Here is a 20518-nt window from a genome sequence, read left to right on the forward strand (position 1 = left end):
TTTTATGTCAGTTATCACTGATAGTGAGTTGTGATTATGATGATGGGATAGTATCATGCTCAAGAAAATTGCTTTAAAAAATAAACATTATAATTTGAGTGTTTCTTCCTGCTTGTTGCATTAGTATTGTAAAAAATAAACATTTTGTAAAGAAGATCTAGAGGTCAACTTTGTTGGGCAAAGGAATTTTGCAGGCTTGCACCAAGATTACTGCTGTTGGTGTTAGGTGACCGTTTTTTTTTTTTTTTAGTAAATTTAAGTACTTAAATAGTTATATTTAGAAATGCTGATAAATGGTTCTCTTTCTAAAACCTAACTACCCTTTGGATTTGTGAGCTCTGGTATATACTAGTTCAGTCTAGTTCTTTTTGGAACATAATGTGTTGCATCAATATAGTCATCCACAGCTAAGCATTATTACTATGACATACAGTATCTCACAAAGTGAGTACACCCCTCACATTTTTGTAAATAATGTTATTATTATCTTTTCATGTGACAACACTGAAGATATTACACTTTGCTACAATGTAAAGTAGGTGAGTGTACAGCTTGTATAACAGTGTAAATTTGCTGTCCCCCTCAAAATAATAACATACAGCCATTAATGTCTAAACCACTGGCAACAAAAGTAAGTGCACCCCTAAATGAAAATATCCAAATTTGGTCCAATTAGCCATTTCCTTCCCTGGTGTGATGTGAATCATTAGGGTTACAAAGTCTCAGGTGTTAATCGTGAGCAGGTGTGTTAAAGTTGGTGTTATGGCCGTCACTCTCATACTGGTTACTGGAAGTGTCTATATTTTGTGTAGCCACCATTATTTTCCAGCACTGCCTTAACTCTCTTGGACATGGAGTTCACCAGAACTTCACAGGTTGCCACTGGAGTCCTCTTAAACATCCTCCAGCTCTGTGATGTCGTCATGGAGGAGTGCGAGACCTTGCACTCCTCCACCTTCTGTTTAAGGATGCCCCACAGATGCAGGTCTGGAGACATGCTTGGCCAGTCCATCACATTTATCCTCAGTTCCTTTAGCAAGGCAGTGGTCATCTTGGAGGTGTGTTTGGGGTCGTTCTCATGTTGGAATACTGCCCTGCAGCCCAGTCTCCGAAGGGAGGGGATCATGCTCTGCTTCAGTATGTCACAGTACATGATGGCATTCATGGTTCCCTCAATGAACTGTAGCTCCCCAGTGCCAGTAGCACTCATGCAGCCCCAGATTATGACACTCCCACCACCATGCTTGACTGTAGGCAAGACACACTTGTCTTTGTACTCCTGGTTGCTTGCCACACAGGCTTGACACTATCTGAACCAAATAAGTTTATCTTGTCTCATCAGACCATAGGACATGGTTCCAAAAATCCATGTCCTTAGTCCAGCCTGCAAACAATTTGCTGAATACAAGCATTCTTGTGCATCACCATTAGATTAGATTGGAGACTTTCTTCTGGGAAGACAGTCATGCAGACCAATTTGATGAAGTGTGCGGCGTATGGTCTGAGCATTGACATGCTGACCCCCCCATCCCTTCAACCTCTGCAGCAATTCTGGCAGCACTGATAAGTCTATTTCCCAAAGACAACCCCTGGATATGGACTCTGAGCACATGCACTCAACTTCTTTGGTCGACCATGGCGAGGCCTGTTCTGAGTGGAACCTGTCCTGTTAAACCATACAGGTCTTGGGCCACCGTGCTTCAGCTCAGTTTTAGGGTCTTGGCAATCTTCTTATAGCCTAGGCCATCTTTATGTAGAGCAACAATTCTTTTTTTCAGATCCTTAGAGAGTTCTTTTCCATGAGGTGCCATGTTGAACTTCCAGTGACCAGTATGAGAGAGTGAGAGCGATAACACCAAATTTAACACACCTGCTCCCCATTCACACCTGTATCCTTATAACACTAATGAGTCACATGACCCCGGGGAGGGAAAATGGCTAATTGGGCCCGATTTGGACAATTTCACTTGGGGGTGTACTCACTTTTGTTGCCAGCAGTTTAGACATTAATGGCTGTGTTGAGTTATTTTGAGGGGACAGCAAATTTAAACTGTTTTACAAGTTGTACACTCACTACTTTACATTGTAGCAACGTGTCATTTCTCAGTGTGTCACATGAAAAGATATAATACAATATTTCCAAAAATGTGAGGGTTGTACTCACTTTTGTGAGATACTGTACATACAGTGTTCTGTATTTTCATTGCCTGCACATTTTTTCTTATACAGTTTAGCTTTGTAAACTTTATAGATTTTCACGTTTACATGGTTCTCTTCCATATTGTTTTTATGTGTAAACATGTGTGGTTTAGCCACACGTATTTACTTTTAATTACACTGTCTCTCTCTAACGTAACACACTTGGTAAAAAGGAAAAAAAAAAAAATAATATTATATATATATATATATATATATATATATATATATATATAAAAGTTAAAACAAAATCTCCTGTAAAGGAATATAGTTTTATTTGCCTATTAGACACCCATTAGTGAAATCGTCACTGTGCAGCAAAGCTACGCTGCTTACAATTCACAGACTTTCTTTGTTAGGAGAAGTGAAACACAACCATTGTTTGGTGTTTGTTTAGGTATGTATTAAACAAATATAGGCTTCCTCTATGCACATATATAATTATTACACATCGAAGCAATGTTTTAAAAACAGTTAGGACATTACAAAATGATATACACATCAAGCTGATCTCTTTTACATATTTATCTAAAAAGCATTAGTTAGTAGAATTGGCCTACCATACAACAGTTCATGTTCAGTAGAGAAAATAGCTAATTGTAAATCTGCATTCACTGGAAATGTATGTGCTTTGACTCTGGGCCTTTGTTTTTTATATGCTTTTTGCAACTAATGTGGCCAGTGTGTGCAATTTTGTTTTAAATATGCTTATGCTCTGCAGTATGGTAATTTATCTGCTTTTTAAATAATTAACACTGTGAGTGAAAAACATGCTGGCACCTAATTTAATTAATAACAAGCATTTTATGCTTAAAGGATCAAAAATAATAAGCTGTCTAGGATACCAAAAGTACTATGCCCACTGCATTCTTCTCGGTTTTATGACAATGTTTTATGCTTATTAAAGTCCAAAGTTGGCGTGGGTCCTACACATGTCAATACTGCTCGGCTAGCCATTGGTAGACCACCATACTGGGATTTGCAGCCCATTTAAATTTGGAGGTCTTCAGCTACCCAATGTTTGGTATGTAATGTATTTAACCACTTAAGGACCCGCCTAACGCCGATATACATCGGCAGAATGGCACATCTGGGCACAGGCACGTACAGGTACGTTGCCCTTTAAGTGCCCACGCGTGGGTCGCGTGCTCGCGACCCAGTCCGAAGCTCCGTGTTGCTCTATTTTTGAATATTGGTCGATCCCTTTTTCAATTTGTTATGATTCATTCTGTTGCACTGAAGTAATATGTTGTAAACTGGCTAGGGGAGTGGGGATACCACTTAAAATGAATACATTGCAACAGCATCGTACTTTTGTGTGTTGCGATAAAACACACAAAAGATGATGCAGTGCAATGTATTCATTCTAAGTGGTATCCCCACTCACCTAGCCAGTTTACAACAATGTAAATGATAGGGGACTGAAACAAATGGATATGAACTATCTGTATAATTAGGTTCCCTATGCTGCTGGTCCATTAAAACCTGTGTTGTGGATGGTGTACTGGCAGCCCATTAAAAAAAAAACCTGCCTTATCCCAATGCACTTTCATGCCAATAAACCACAAATCTTTGCATGACCAAACCTGTAAAGTATTTCTAGTGATTCTTTTGTTTGTAGTTGGAACTATCTTGTCTGAGGGATTTTCACGTGGTAAAACATCCGTCACCGCAGGGAAATGCAGGAAACAATTGTTTCCTATGTGTACCTATTACACTACAACACAGCCTAGCACTGCTTTACAATGCAGACATGCTGCATTTTATTGTAGCACACTGGGCTGAATTGCACTGCAATGTCAAGCAGTGCAGCGCATCTAACTGCCCAGCACAAAAAGAAAGGCCCTTATCAGTCATCAATGTAGAGCTACCAGAGCGCTTTTTTTTTGGAAGACTTCCCCACACCTGGTGCTCCGAAAAAAGTTTAAAAACTGAGAAAACAAAATTTTGGTACAGATCAACTTAGATTTATGGTGGGAATAATTTATAAAAACTAGGTCAAAAGACAAGTTGAGCAGTAGTTTATAAAACATAAAACTGTGGAAAAAAATTACGTTAGTTTTATAGTTGGTAGTAAAGGGCAACGGCTTCTCTAGTTTTATCGTTCCAGTAAATCTTTATCTTTTTAAAAACGGATCAATTTTTTAAGCTGAACTCTAGGTAAATATAAGACACAAAATAATGCAGCTCTGTAATCATTAATGCATCTGTAAGTTTAAGTCCCTTGCATTCCCTGTACAGTAGGGCTGGAGTGTCTAAAGAATGAGAAGCACAAAGAGTCAATCAATTCCTGTGCTAAGAAGAAGCATGCTGATAGGAGGTAAAATCAGAGTGACAGAATGAGCTCATCACATTGCTGCTTCTCCTTTCACAGTCCAAATACAGGCTGAGGTGGGTCCGTGGATGACCTTGTCTGAGAGAAAGTGAGATAAATGATTTTGGCCATCAGAATGAGGACATTTACAGAAAGTATTCACAGCACTTGACTTCTTTTCACATTTTATGTTACAGCCTTTTTCCAAAATGGATTAAATTCATTATTTTACTCAAGATTTTACAAACAATACCCATAATGACAACATGAAAGAAGTTTTGTTTGAAATCTTTACAAATATATTAATATAAAAAAAAACATGTACATAAGTATTTACAGCCTATTTCATGACACTCAAAATTGAGCTCAGGTGCATCCCGTTCCATTGATCATCCTTGAGATGTTCTACAACTTGATTGAAGTCCATCTGTGGTAAATTCAGGTTTGATTGGACATTAATTTAAAAGCCACAAACAACTGTCTATATAAGGTCCCACAGTGCATGTCAGAGCACAAACCAAGCTATGAAGTCCAAGGAATTGTCTGTAGACCTCTGAGGACAGGATTGTATGGAGGCACAGATCTAGGGAAGAGTACAGAAAAATTTCTGCAGGCATTGAAGGTCCAATGAGCACAATGGCTGCCATCATCTGTAAAAGGATAAAGTTTGGAGCCAGCAGGACTCTTCTTGAGGCAGGCCGCCTCAAACTCGGTGATCAGGGGAGAAGGGCCATAGTCAGGGAGGTGACCAAGAACCCAATGGCCACTCTGACAGAGCTCCAGCATTTCTCTGTGGAGAGAGGAAAGGCCTGTATGGTAGAGTGGCCAGAAAGAAGCCACTCCTCAGTAAAAGGCAAATGACAACCTGGTGTTTACCAAAAGGCACCTGAAGGACTCTGACCATGAGGAACCAAATTGAAACAAAGATTAAACTCGTTGGCCTAAATGGCAAGTGTCATGTCTGGAGGAAACCAGGTACCGCTCATTCACCTGGCCAATACCATCCTATTGTGAAGCATGGTGGTAGCAGCATCATGCTGTGGGGATCATTTTAAAGTGGCAGGAATTGGGAGACTAGTCAGTATCCAGGAGAAGATGAATGCAGAAATGTACAGAGACATCCTTGATTAAAATCTGCTTCAAAGTCCTCAACACCTCAGACTGGGGCAAAGGTTCATCTTCCAACCGGACAATGACCCTAAGCACACAGCCAAGATAACAAAAGAGTGGCTACAGGACAACTCTGTAAATGTCCTTGAGTGGCCCAGCCAGAGCCCAGATTTGAACCCAAAGGAACATCACTGGAGAGATCTGAAAATGGCTGTGCACCGATGTTCCCCATCCAACCGGATAGAGATTGAAAGGTCCTGCAAAAAAGAATGGGAGGAACTGCCCAAAAATTTTGCATCATACTAGAAAGGACTTGAGGCTGTAATTGGTGCCAACGTTGCTTCAACAAAGTATTGCGCAAAGGCTGTGAATACTTATATATATGTGATTTATTTTTATAAATTTGCAAAGATTTTAAACAAACTTCTTTCACGTTGTCATTATGGGGTATTGTTTGTAGAATTTTGAGGAAAATAGTAAATGTATTCCATTTTGGAATAAGTCTGTAACATAATAAAATGTGGAAAAGTGAAATGCTGTGAATACTTTTCAGATGCATTGTAGCTGTAGGAAAAATGAAAATTCTGTGTATTAAAGGTGAGTATTCCACCAAAAGCTGATTTTATTATTTCATTTTTTCACTGGGCTATACATTTGTATCTTGCTGTTTTTGACTGGAGTTCTGCTTTAACATAAGTTTCCAGTCCAGTTGTGTGACAAAGTTAAATTGCACATTTCCCATGTTATATTACACTATGTTTGTATTTCGTTGGATTGATAAAAATAAGAATGCTAGCCTTTTAGCAAGCCTCTTGATAGGTGGTTCCTATCTATTATTTCCCCAGTAGTTTGGCCTTCTCTGAGCTCAGAATAAGTCAAACTGGAATGAAGACAAGAAGAAAGCTCACTGTGAAGATGTACGAAGTCTTACATTGGGAGGAAATCTATAAGACAAATCCATTGAAATGAAAACTGAAAAAAATGTGTGTGTGGAGCAGATTAGGGATGTTTATTGAATTTAGTTATACAGAAAATGTGTGCAATATAGGGGCTGATTTATTTAAACTCAGAAAAAGGCAAAAACGCTGATTCAGCTGATCCAGTTTGACCTTTCATTTTATGGAAATATAAACAAAAGGAGTGATTGGTCACTATAGCTCCCTTGCATATCCATTTTATTTTTTCTAGTTTTGCTAACTTCGGGCCCTTTAAAGTTTTTATTGTTGTTTAGTGTACTTGCAAATAGTGTAACTGTGAATTGTATGTATTTTATGAGTTTACTAAACCATGAGCCAGATCCCTACAATATGACACTGATTTATTCGAACTGGAGAAGGGAAAAGTGGAGACGTAATCCAATGCAATATACTGTATCATATGCCTTCTTTTTATTTATTTTTTTCACTGGAAAAATGAAAGATGGAACTTGATAAGGTACTATGATCAAAAATAAACTTTTGATTTTCTTCAGATTTGATAAATCAAGACCACAGTGCTAATACTAAATGCTAAAGGAGAATATTTGTCAGTGGGTGTTCATTAGAACAATAATATTGTATCCATATAGGATTTGGCAAATGATGTAGATTTAATGAGATGCAGGCAAACACCTTGAAATGAAAGTGCTTGTGTTGCTCATATCGATCATATCGATCATTCTTGTCCACATTGGGGGAAATGACAGATGGAGTCTAATTCATGGCTTTAGAAATAAAAACTCAAAATGTGGTCTGGTTTTGCAATGGGGCACATGTATAAACTTCTGCTCATGTCTCATATTGCTAAAAATGATGGTGATAATGGCTTTGTAATAAAAAGGTAGACTTAATACTTCAAATATATTGAAGGGAGCAGCATCCATACAGTCCTTTTTCATTATTGTAAAAAGGATGTGCAGAGGTAGATATTGAAAAGCCACTTCACAAGCTGGTAAAAACTTGCATTCATGATCACCTCTGTGCTGTTACAGAGTAGGACTAAAAAAAAGTCTAAACGTATAAAGTGTACCAGTCCAAGCATATCACCATCTTGAACTTATTATAGCCATGTTACCAAATTCTATATAATCTAGTAGGTAAAATATATTACACAATATTCTCACTATCAACATTACTATTATCTAACAACACATAGTGCTGCTTCTATTAAGACTACGATGCCTATAGAAGCTCTGATCATACTGTTAATGTTTCAATACAAACTGAGCCTTTATGTAAATTTCAGACTTGCTAAAATACCACTTAAAATCTGGATGCAGGGCTCTACACCTATTGTAAAATATTCTCTTTAAAAGTGAATGAAAAGTGTGTGTGTGTGTGTGTGTGTGTGTTTACTATAAGCTTTTTATACATATTTTAAAATATTTAAATGTAATGTATTGTGATGTGATAAACTTTATTTATAATGTATCTCAAATGTTAATTGTACATCCATTGCATGCAAAGAGAAAGCTAATACAAGCAGAACAAAGTTTATCCATAGTCTCTATTTCAGTGTTTTAAAAAAAAAATATCAGCCAAGTACTAAACTGTGTTGGCTATTTAAGTTTCCCATTACTGACTAACTTAAAAGATTGAAAATGCAAGCTTTTGAAACGCATTTGTTTCTTCACCAGGCACAATTGTGCTTTTAAAAGTATGGATTTTTATTTTTTTGCATTAGCATAGCCAGTATTACTTCACGTCCAAACTTTCTGCAGAATAACAAAGTCCTATTCCAATCTACCAAAATATCTCTACCAAAGGCCCTATATATATTTCCCATCTATTAATCAACTTGTGTACAACCAGTCTGTTTTTCCAGAATGACTAGTTCTAACCAGCCGTTAAGGATCCCTGCACTAACCACCAGCAAAACACAATAGCGCTGTAGCAGGGATTCCACCATCAACACTGACTGTATTGATGGGGGCATTAAGCAATTTTCTTTCCTTCCACCCTTGGTGGAAGAAAAGAAAATTTCATATTCTGTGGCCTGCCTTAACCTTGTCTCTGCCATTCAACTAAAAATGGAATTGCGTCAGTGAAAATAGAAGCTTTTTGCAGATACCACAAAGTGCCATTACTTCATCACTGCTATTAATTTAGGAACTTTTTAAGCTAGGACAAATTAACTTAAAGTGAATGTATAGTGGGTTTCTTTTTGTATTATAATCAGAACTTGCTGACTAGTTCATTTTTAGTTCACGTAAATATAAAATATTACATAATATTATGCAGTGTTCCTCTTCATAGTCAGTAGGTGGAGCCCTAGTCTCCATTCCACGGTTTGCATTGTATTCTTACAGTGCTGAAAGAAACTGTTTCCAGAGAACAAAGGGTGATTAGAGCAGTGACACGTCTTCATGTGCTACATACTGTATTTGTAACTCAAGACTGAATACATAAGGCAATAAACAGTTACCTTCCTGATACCTTGACTTAACATCAAATAACTGGTCTTATCTTCTGTTTAGGGTGGAAAGCCACCATTTTCACACATGTCTTTTCTTAATAATAAAATAAAAAAATACTCAAAACTATTTTTATAAAACTGCAAGGTGCTTTACTCTCAGAAACCTGTCAGATCTTAGTTTGCAGTGTAATTATATCTATGAGAGGATGAATTCTGATTGGTTGTTGTGGGCAGGCTTGCCAACTTTCAGTAAATTTACAATCGGTTTGTAAAATCCGTAATTTTTGCATCTGTCCATAAATGTCCATTATGGACGTGTAGTCTGTATGTCCGAAATGGACATTTATGGACAGATGCAAAAATTACGGATTTTACAATCTGTAAATTCACTGACGGTTGGCAACCCTGGTTGCGGGCTTTTTAGTAAAAGAGTACACAATGCAGAGACAGAGACACACTACTTTTCACGTTGACTTAGTACTGTAGGTTATTTTCACTTCCTTTGCTAGTAGTGAATAATCTACAATGTTAAAATCAGTCCGGTCACTGAAGGTATACACATCTGCTAGTTCAAGACTTGGCTGAATGTGATGGATGAAGCACCTCTGCCCAGCAGCAGCTTTGTCTTGTTTGCTGTGTGTTAATTATATTATTAAATAAGCCCCTTACAGATTATTGTATTGCAGGTCGATTTAGGAGATAGAATGTGATGAACTTAGTGTTGCAAATCTTGCCACATTTCTCCATGTCTGCTTATGAAAATGTAAATTTGCCATTGCTAACCATAGACCATAATGTGGCAAATCCTTACTGAGCTCCATAAACAGTTATTCTTCACATTCAGTTAATGCTGTGATTTGAAAACATATAAGCTTTACAAAATAACCACTATAAAGGAATGTATATGATGTATTTATTTGGTTCTTACTTGCACAGTAATACAATATTCTATGCAAATTAATATTTGAAGCATTTTTGTGAGTATGTGAAATCTGCGGTTTCTTTCCAAACAATTGAAGCTTTATGGAAGGACCTTTTGAACTTTATGCTTGATCAGTTATGTTTAGAATGAGATAAAGCATGAGCATGCCAAGTCTGGCATAGACTAACAATTTTCAAAGTACAATATAAGAAAGACCTCTTTTTAGTTTACCAGTAGGGAATACCGCTTTGAAGGTGTCTTGGGTTGCCTTAGATCTACAAAAATATTTGTATTTTTTCAGAATTTCAAAGTAAGGTTTCTGAAACAGAATTTCATCAATAGCTGATTTCTGTAATGTTTTTATGACAATCATATTTTTGTAAGACCGGGCTTCCCTTTTGATAAGCCATATACCTCATGTTGTTTTTTTTAATTTGCATTTTGGGATATTATCCCTGAACGATTATCAAACATGTGAACAAGTCTGCTCAGCTACACAGATTACACATGTTCATGTTTGTTAATATGCTGTGAAGTAAATTCATATTCCTGGTACAAAAATGTTGTTTGATATTAAAAATGTAAATTACATCAACTGTGGTTTATGCCTTTTTTTATCAGCATTGAAAAGCTTGCTAACGTACTGACACCTATTTGTTGCATCTGCAAAAGTCTTGCACTAATTTGTAAAAACATTAAAACTGTTCCTGTTGACAAAGCTTATGGTGTATCATACACGTTGTTTGTATATTCACTTTTGGTAAAAGGTCAGTCTGCACAAAAATGTATTAGCTAGATTCACAAATAGTTACGCCGACGTAACTCTGAATCTACACCGTCGTAAGTTTAAGTGTATTCTCAAACTGAGATACACTTAAACCTAGCTAAGATACGACAGCCTGCGCCGTCGTATCTTAGGGTGCAATATTTAGGCTGGCCGCTAGGTGGCACTTCCGTTGAGTTTGGCGTAGAATATGTAAATGCCTAGATACGCCGATTCACAAACGTACGTGCGCCCGTCGCAGTAAAGATACGCCGTTTACGTAAGGCGTATTCCGGCGTAAAGTTATTCCATCAAATAGCTGGCCTAGTCAATGTTAAGTATGGCCGTCGTTCCCGCATCAAAATTTGATAATTTTACATCGTTTGCGTAAGTCGTCCGTGAATAGGGCTGGACGTAATTTACATTCACGTCGAAACCAATACTTGCTTGCGGCATACTTTGGAGCAATGCACACTGGGACATGTACACGGACGGCGCATGCGCCGTTCGTAAAAAACGTCAATCACGTCGAGTCACCCCCCATTAACATAAAACACGCCCCCTCATCCTCATTTGAATTAGGCGCGCTTACGCCGGCCCCATTTACGCTACGCCACCGTAAGTTAGGAGGCAAGTACTTTGTGAATACAGTACTTGCCTCTCTGACTTGTGGCGGCGTAGCGTAAATACGATGCGCTACGCCGCCTTAAAGATACGCGCCCCTACCTGAATCTGGCTATATGTTTCATTTTGGTTGGTTCTGGGGAGTTTAAGTACCTAGTTCCTTATATTCATTTCTGTAGAGAGATCCTGGAACTGCAGTTAACAGGTCTTCAACACCAAGCCAATGGGGGGGGGGGGGCCCCACTTTACTTTTTGTTTTTTAATTCATTTTATATTTTTGGATAATGACATACTGTAGAAGGTGTAAGGACATCTTGATGTGGGTAAGAAGTTTTTATTAATACCGTATTTATCGCGGTATAACGCGCTCCCGCGTATACCGCGCACCCCTAAAGTTGCCCCGAATCCTGTGGAAAAAAGTATTTTTTTGTACTTAGTTTTTGTGTCTTGCGCGGCATCCATCGGCGGCCTCGTCGGGTCCGGCGTCCTTCTGCGGCTTCGGGGTGTCCTCTTCGTCGGGTCCGGCGTCCTTCTGCGGCTTCGGGTGTCCTCTTCGTCGGGTCCGGCGTCCTTCTGCGGCTTCGGGTGTCCTCTTCGTCGGGTCCGGTGTCCTTCTGCAGCTTCGGGTGTCCTCTTCGTCGGGTCCGGCGTGCTTCTGCGGCGTCCTCGCGTCCCTCCCGCTCGTTTTCCCCCCGCCGAGTTTGAATACTGCGCCGACATATACAGAGCGCAGTACACTCGTGTATTGTCGGCAATGCTCGGCAACTCTCGCACTGACGTCCTGTACGTCCAGGACGTGAGCGCGGAAGGAGCCGAGACTGCCCCGGTATATGTCGGCGCAGTATTCAAAACTCGGCGCGGGAAAGCGGGTATCGGCATATACCGCGCACCCACGATTTTGCCCTGATTTTCAGGGCAAAAAAGTGCGCGGTATACGCCGATAAATACGGTATATTGAAACTTAAAATATATGTGAACCCTTACCGTGTGAAATAATTTATTTTGTTTAAAATAGAAATGAAAACAAAGGCCAAATATTTGTGCATACATAAACATAAATACTTTTTTTTCCTTTTTTTGTAAGTGATCACATACCCTCTATTCTGAACTGCATAAGAAGCTCAGAGAGGGTAGGAGAAACAGCAGTATACTGGTCTTCCCAATAAATGACTATGAAGGGAGGGGGTGTGTCAGCACAAGTCTAACCATTGGAGGGGAGCAGGCTCAGCTCCCAGCACGGTTAGAAAACTGACCACACTATACTTGCTTGCATAGTGGGAGATTTACTCAAACTGGAGCACTCAGAATCTGGTGCAGCTGTGTATTGAAGCCGATGAGCGTATAACTTCAGCTTGTTCAATTAAGCTTTGAAATAAAATCTGGAAGCCAATTGGATGCTACGGTATGCACAGCTGCACCATAAATTCCCCTTATAGTGTGGTCAGTTTTTATTAGGAAAACATAAGGACTGGCAAGAAAATCAAGAATTTCACACAAAGGAAGCAATGCAAAGGAACAGTATATCTGTTCATACAAGTGTATGATACAGCAGGAACATGTCAGAAATTTGAAATGTTAGGTAATTTATTATTTAATTCCTTACCTCCTAGGCAAATCACATCCCTGGCCACAGACAAGACTTTGCTCTGAGCTATTAATTTATTGTATTCCTAGCTGCCTAGCTTTCTCCTGTCTGTACAGCCGATTCTCTGAAGCTGCTTCTCCTGTGGTCTATTGCAGGCATTCTGCTGTCGTCGCATACAATGCTGTCCTGCATTGTAGGTGAGGACACAGAGTACCAGGTTTTTAGCCTTAAGCAAACACAAAACATAGATATGTCAGATTGATATCCACTTAAACATTACATTATCTTTTTCTGCATTTGTTTATATATATATATATATATATATATATATATATATATATATATATATATATATATATATATATATATATATATATATATATATATTATACAAATTTATTTTTATTTCCTTCCTAATGGATTGTAAAAGTTATTTTCCACATAGTAGCCAAGCAGTGTAACAAAGTACTGAATGCAATTGTATCCTCTCAAGGTCACAATTTCAAACACAAAGGCGCTGCACTTCCTAATAAGCAAATTCGGAACATGTATACTATAGACTGAAAGAAAATTGTTTTTCAGCTACAAACAAATGCATCTTTTCTACACTTGGCAACTCTCTTTTTGCTTGTTATCTGTATCACATTGCTTGAATTAATAAACACTCACCGGAATAATAAAACCTAGATTTTTCAAAAGTTCTGACAACAGTGGGTAATTATATTTATCTTAACAAATCTTACAAGAATCTGTCTGTGGCAGAGTACTGTATACTGTGTAAAATACATAAAAAGAAAGTACATTTAGTCCAAACCTAACAATGTTTAGTAAGAATCTGTATTTGAATACTGTTTTGCATTATAATGCAAACATTAAAAGAGACCTGTACTGTGAGGAATAAGGTGACTGATATTACTTTATAATTGCTCCTGAAAACTCTGGTTACCTCTAAAAACTCTAAACGCTAATACTTTGATGCATTTGCCTGAAACAAGTATAGAAATGAGCAAAGTCATAATGAAGTCAGAATTCCTGAATACTGTTTCAGGTCTGTGGCTTAGAGGGTACTGAACCAATTTAATCAGTTGCTAGTCAGGGAAACAGTATTTTCAGACAGGTCAACAAAGGTATCCTTCATGCTTTCTTGGTACAGTTTTTCTTTAACCACTTCAATACAGGGCACTTTTGCCCCCTTCCTGCTCAGGCCAATTTTAAGCATTTAGCGCTGTCACACTTTGAAAGTCAATTACGGGGTCACGCAACACTGTACCCGTAAGAATATTTTTATCATTTTTTTCCACACAAATAGAGCTTTCTTTTGGTGGTATTTAATCATCACTTGGTTTTATATTTTTTGCTAAATAAACATGCTTTAGTTTTTTTTTCTGTTATAACATTTTGCAAAAAAATAATCTTCCTTCGTAAATTTAGATAAAAATGTATTCTGCTAAATTTAGTCCACAAATTATGGTATATATATATCTGACAATTGATCAATCCTGATGGCTTATCTAATTTCTTGAGGCCCAAAAAGGCCAGGACAATATCAAATAACAACGTTTGGGAAGGTATTTAGTAATAGGCATGGTGAATTTTCTAAAGTGGTAACTTTTGTCACAATTTTTGGAAAAAAATTAAAGTGGATGTAAACCCCATTCATGAAATTTGACCTGGGCACATCTATCTGTAGTGTTTACTTATCTCTCTCCAAAGCCCTAAGTCCTGTGTCTTTCTGCTCCTTAGTTCTTCTGTTATTAGCATGATAAGTTATGATTAGCTCTCCAACAACCAAGACAAAACCAGCCTAAAATTTGTTTCACGGATGGTGGATAGAAATAGATTAGCAGGAAGCTGGTCTATTCACAGCACAGCTCTGCACATTTCTTCCTTCCTCTGCCTATGTGGAGAGGGGGTGTGTGCTTTTCCTCCAATCAACTGTCACACAGTGTATGCCAAGAATCCACACACAGTGAGGGTACAGATAGAGAAAATTCTAACACAATCTGCACTTTTCAAAACAGTCTAGAAAGTTGAATACAGCAGATACTGTATGCGAGTAAAACTTATGTAGGGAGGGTTGTTTCATCTCTGTGTATCATCTGAGGCTGTTCACTTCACTGGGTATATGTGAGGGTTTACATCCACTTTAAGAAATTACATATATATATATATATATATATATATATATATATATATATATATATATATATATATATTTTAATATACTGTCACCAGTGCAGTACAGCATCATATCATGGGTGTGGTGATGATCAGGGACACTGAATAGTGACAATATGTAACGTTTTATTTTTCTTCTTTTTTTAAAAGCTTTTTTGTTTTAGAACACACTGTGACCAGAGCAATACAGTGTTGCCTTAGTAACACCGTACTAGATTCATTCATTCAGTGTCTTTTGTTGTGATTAGCTGTGATTGGTTAACACTAATCACATGGTACCGATGGGCTGTGATTGGCCCTGTCTTTACCATGTGATCACTTTGGCCAATTACAGCTAGCAACACAATTGTATACAGAGGATGGCATAAAAGAAAGACATCCTAATGTTTACAACTGTCATGTGATCTGCTGTGATTGGCCACAGCCATCACATGGTACTGTTAGCGGGCGGGTACATTGATCAGTCATCAATTGTGTCTGGTTGACACAGTGACAGATCGTGCCCCTGCACGGCCCGCAGAACAACAGTTCTTCTGCCCCGGCTGTTAATTTACTATAGGCCAGGTGGTAAGTTGTTAAAGAAAAAAAAACTAGCCATACCTGAATTAGAATTTTCAGTCCTAAATTATCATATTTCTTTCTTATGAAACAATTATTATTAGCTCTAATTCTTGTCTAAGTTAAACCTTAAAGTGGTTGAAAAGTCACATCTATTATATTCTTTTATCCTTTCTTTTTTTTAGGAACATATTAAATACAGTGTGTGTGTTTTTTTTTAATTATAAAGCTAAATACCTTCTTTGCCCAGCTCTGCTGTGTAGTCACATGTCCTCCCTCTTCTCACCTTCTCGATGTAAGGAGTACAGTGGGGGCGGCTGAGATTCCCCTCTGATGTATGCAAGCTAGCAGAGGGAAGACATGTGACCACACAGCAGAGGTGGACAAAGAAGGTATTTAGCTTTATAATAATAATAATAAAAAAAAGTACACACGCTATACTTAATATGTTCCTGAAACAGAGAGGATAACGTATATAATAGATGTTACTTTACAACCACTTTACCAAAGGGGAGGGGTAGCTGCAACATAATACTCTATCAAGGCGGGAAGGGAGTGGCAGGGCAGAGATCTATTCGCACACACAGACTATGGAAATGACAGGTGATAGGGAGGGGGAGATGCAGAGTACACAGCAGGATGACAGAGGTACATAATCTGACTATGTTATCAGGGATCACCAGCCATGATAAGCATGGTCAGTACACACAGGAGGACAAGGGACAAGGAACAGGCAGGACCTACTAGGTATTGTACAACATAGAAAGAGACAATTGACATGCAAAAGCATCGTGCTATAGTTTGTGTCTTAAAGGGACAGCAGTATTTTTTTGGGGGTTGCAAACACTTTAAAATGTGTTAGGAGCAAGGGACACCTAAAGTCTGACACCACAAACTTTTTCTCAGCTTGTGCAAATGTACATAATAGTATTAAATAGAACACCAGGATTTAATTTTGTTTTATTGCTGTGGTATATAGACCTGTAATGCACACTCTAGGAGTTTGAAGCTAGGAGTTTGTATCAGATTAATGACCAAGTAGTAACTGCTAGACTTCTGAAGATAATGCAAGTGCAGATGGGGGCCACAGCCATAATTAAGCACCATTGGGCTATCACAAGGAGTGTGGCTAATTTGAAATTAATGTTTTCATGCATGGGCTTCTGTGTTGTATGTATGATCAAACTGGATTGATGATTTCTCTTTATCCTTATGATATGGTTCGCAATTAAAAAAAAAAAAAAAAGATTTGTGATGGGAAAATTAAGAAATGAGGCAAAAGAAGTGTACTTTATCTAAACAAAACAAGAGCACATTGATTCTGACTGCTATAATTCAGTGCATGGGGATTTCAAGCTGGAATATGTTTGTTGTGTGGTATTTTGATGTTTGCATTCTCAAGCTTCTTTAAGAAGATGTTAAAGTAGAGCATGCTTGCATGGCATGAGGGTTTTACTATATACACCGGAGCATAGAATATAGATTTTCTTCTCCAGTGCTGTATTGTGATCCTTAATACACAAGCTTCCTTTCTTCCTGGTAAAGCCTAACACTGGGAATGCAGGCTGTGATGCTGCAGGCTTCACTTGACAGAAATCTGCCAGAGCACATTTTAGTTTAAGTTACATGAATTGACTGCACCGCATGGTCACTCACAGCCTTTCACATTCAATTTTCATCTGTTCACTGAACAAGAGTTCCAAAGGCCTGAAACTTTACTTTTTTTATGTTGGGGGAGAAAAAGGTTTATGAAGACCATAATCACAGCTGCAACATCTGAAGTTTTAAGATTTTCTAAACTGGGAAAACAAATGTAGATAAAAGGCCATGTGAACTAAAGGGACATGCTATGGCTGCAGTTTCGTGGCTGCAAATGCATTTAAATAGAGTACATTATTGTGGCAAAGACGAGACCATCCTTTTCTGTTCTCATACACAATAATTTAAACGCATATATAAGCACTCCTTTTGCTGACTTGTTTATTAAATGGTGCACTTACTAGTGCTGCCATCCTCATCCTTCTCTTGGTGAGTAAATGATCCAGAAAAAGCAAGCTTACTTAGACTGGCCAAACAGGTTAAATTTTCTTGTACAATTTTCCTTAAGGGTCCTTTCACACGGAGCGGACCGTTTCTGTGTCTGCTCTGTGTGTCCGCCAAAGCTCAGCGGGGATAATCCGTCATCCCCGCTGAGCTGTCGGCGGATAGGGCGGTCCCTGCACACAGTGCAGAGACCGCCCTGTCTCTGCTCCGCTGTCCCCTATGGGGGATCGGATGCAGACGGACCGTCTGTCCATCTGCATCCGATCCGTTCTGCCGAATGGAAGAAAAATAGGGTTTCTTCCGTTCGCAAAAGCGGATCCCGACGGACGCGGATGGTCGCAGACGTTAGCGGATGCTCCATCCGCTAACGGACGCGATCCCATAGGGATTCATTACAAGTCCGTAAACGGACTTGTAATGAACGGACGAGCAGAGCGGACGTCTGAAAGGGGCCTTAGATTAACCTTAAATTATGTAATGCAAGGGCCTGCCTAATTGGATGCAATTGAAAGTTGACCTTATATTATATGTTTTTTGCAAATCGAAAGGAAAATTGTACAAGACAATTTAACATGTAAGGCCAGCCTATGTGAAAGGGGTTGTAATGCATTAAGGTGAAAAAACACCTTGTAGTGTCTGGCCCTCCCGTTTTACTTACCTGAGCGCTGAATTTCCGTGGCCGTGTCCTTGCCGTTGCTCTCTCCACTTTTACTGACTCTTGATTGGATAGATTGATGGCAGCGCAGCCATTCCCTCCCGTTGCTGTGCAGGGGCAGGGCCGAGTCATACATTAAGCGGCTATGGACGCTGAATGAATGACTCGGGAGCATTCCCACAAGGTAATCCTCTCAGGAAAGCATTTCCCAGAGGGGGTTATCTAATGTGGGGAGGAGCCACGAGAGATGCAGTGGGACCCCAGAACAGAAGGTTCGGGGCCACTCTAGTGGAGGTAAGTATGACATGTTTGTTTAAAAAAAAAAGAAAAGAACATTTAGTGTCACTTGAAGATACAATGATGAGTTCAGCATCAGAGAGTACATTCATAAAACCTTGTTGACAAATGCAGCTCCTATTTTTTTATCCTTAGTACAATCATTTTAATTGCCAGTATAGTTTCTAATATTGTTTTCTGAATTATAATATTTTTTTTTTACTGCAACACTGCTGGACATTAAAATCCTTTCATTGTTGAGTTGCTTGTTAGGATAAATGTACCAGTCCTATAAAATTTAAAAAAATCGCTTTCCTCTTCAATAAAAAGGATTTTTGGAAGTGCAGTCATCCGGAATCATTTCCTTATGTTACACAGCATGCGAACTAGGCTAGCACCTGACTAGTGTGTGTGGGGGATTACCTAGAGCAGGGATCCTCAAACTACGGCCCTCCAGCTGTTGTGGAACTACACATCCCATGAGGCATTGTAAAACTCTGACATGTCTAGGCATGATGGGAATTGTAGTTCCTGAACAACTGGAGGGCCATAGTTTGAAGACCCATGACCTAGAGACTCACTCACCTGGAGTGGCTTTTTTTTTTGTTTCATCGAACACTTCCCATCTCAAAGACTCAGAATGTATTGAGGCTAGAAGGTCAGTATAACAACCAGGCAACTAGCATTTTCACAAGGAGTTCAGCAATGGCAGATCCGTTATTTATTTTAGAAAAGTATTACTTTAAATCTCATATACACTTCTTTAAAAAAATAATGGGAAAATTCCTACTTTTTTGTACATGTACATTTCCAGTTTAACTTTCTTGAAATTAAAACTCTAACTTTTATTTATTATGAATTCTAGGTAACCCCAAACAGACCCCCTGTTGAACAATCTAATCAAACATTCCTCATCTGCACACTTCATGCTGTTGGCATGAAAATCTAATTATTTTTTTTATCTGAAATGACTGATAATCTAACAACAGTAGCAAACAGCGCTCTGCTACAAACGTAATCTAAATATTTAAACATATACTGTAAATGTGGAAATAAATTATTTTTAAAATTTGTGTAAGGAAATGTGTGTCATAGACTTGGTAAAACCGTATGGACCAAATTTAACCAATATTGACATTTCAGTTTTGCGTGACTGCTGGCAAGCTGACTTGGCCTCTTGCTGACTTCTTATGTCTGACTTTCTAACAACGACCACAAACAATGAAATCCCACCACTGGAGTCACTGAGGGTTTAGAGCAGTGATGGCGAACCTTGGCACCCCAGATGTTTTGGAACTACATTTCCCATGATGCTCAGGCATTCTGTAGTGTAGTTGAGCATCATGGGAAATGTAGTTCCAAAACATATGGGGTGCCAAGGTTCGCCATCACTGGTTTAGAGAATCCATTGGGGAGTATAGTTTTGTCTGTAATTGTCAAATGTCTCAAGCTTTTCAGTCTATGCAAAGCATTTAGTTAACCATGTCCTGTTTTCCAAATTTTAGAGCAATTTATTGTGAAATGTACATGTACTGAGAAAACGTATACTGAACTTTATATTAACTTTATATTAAAATAATAGTCCTAGGGACAATTACTAGTAACTTTATCATGTCTCTACTGTACCAAATTTCTGACTGCTAAGCATGTCCTAACTAGTTCCAAAATGCCCTGTCTGTATTTAATGGATTGTCAAGACACACATTGCATTGTAGGGTGTGGTCATTACTAAAAACCTAGGGCCAGATTCTGGTACAATTGCGGCGGCGCAATGTAACCCGTTTACGTTACACCGCCGCAAGTTTTCAGTGTAAGTGCCTGATCCATAAAGCACTTACCTGTAAACTTGCGGCGGTGTAACGTAAACCCGTCCGGCGCAAGCCCGCCCAATTCAAATGGGG

This window comes from Rana temporaria, chromosome 4, assembly GCF_905171775.1.
Source record: "Rana temporaria chromosome 4, aRanTem1.1, whole genome shotgun sequence".
Lineage (NCBI taxonomy): Eukaryota > Metazoa > Chordata > Amphibia > Anura > Ranidae > Rana > Rana temporaria.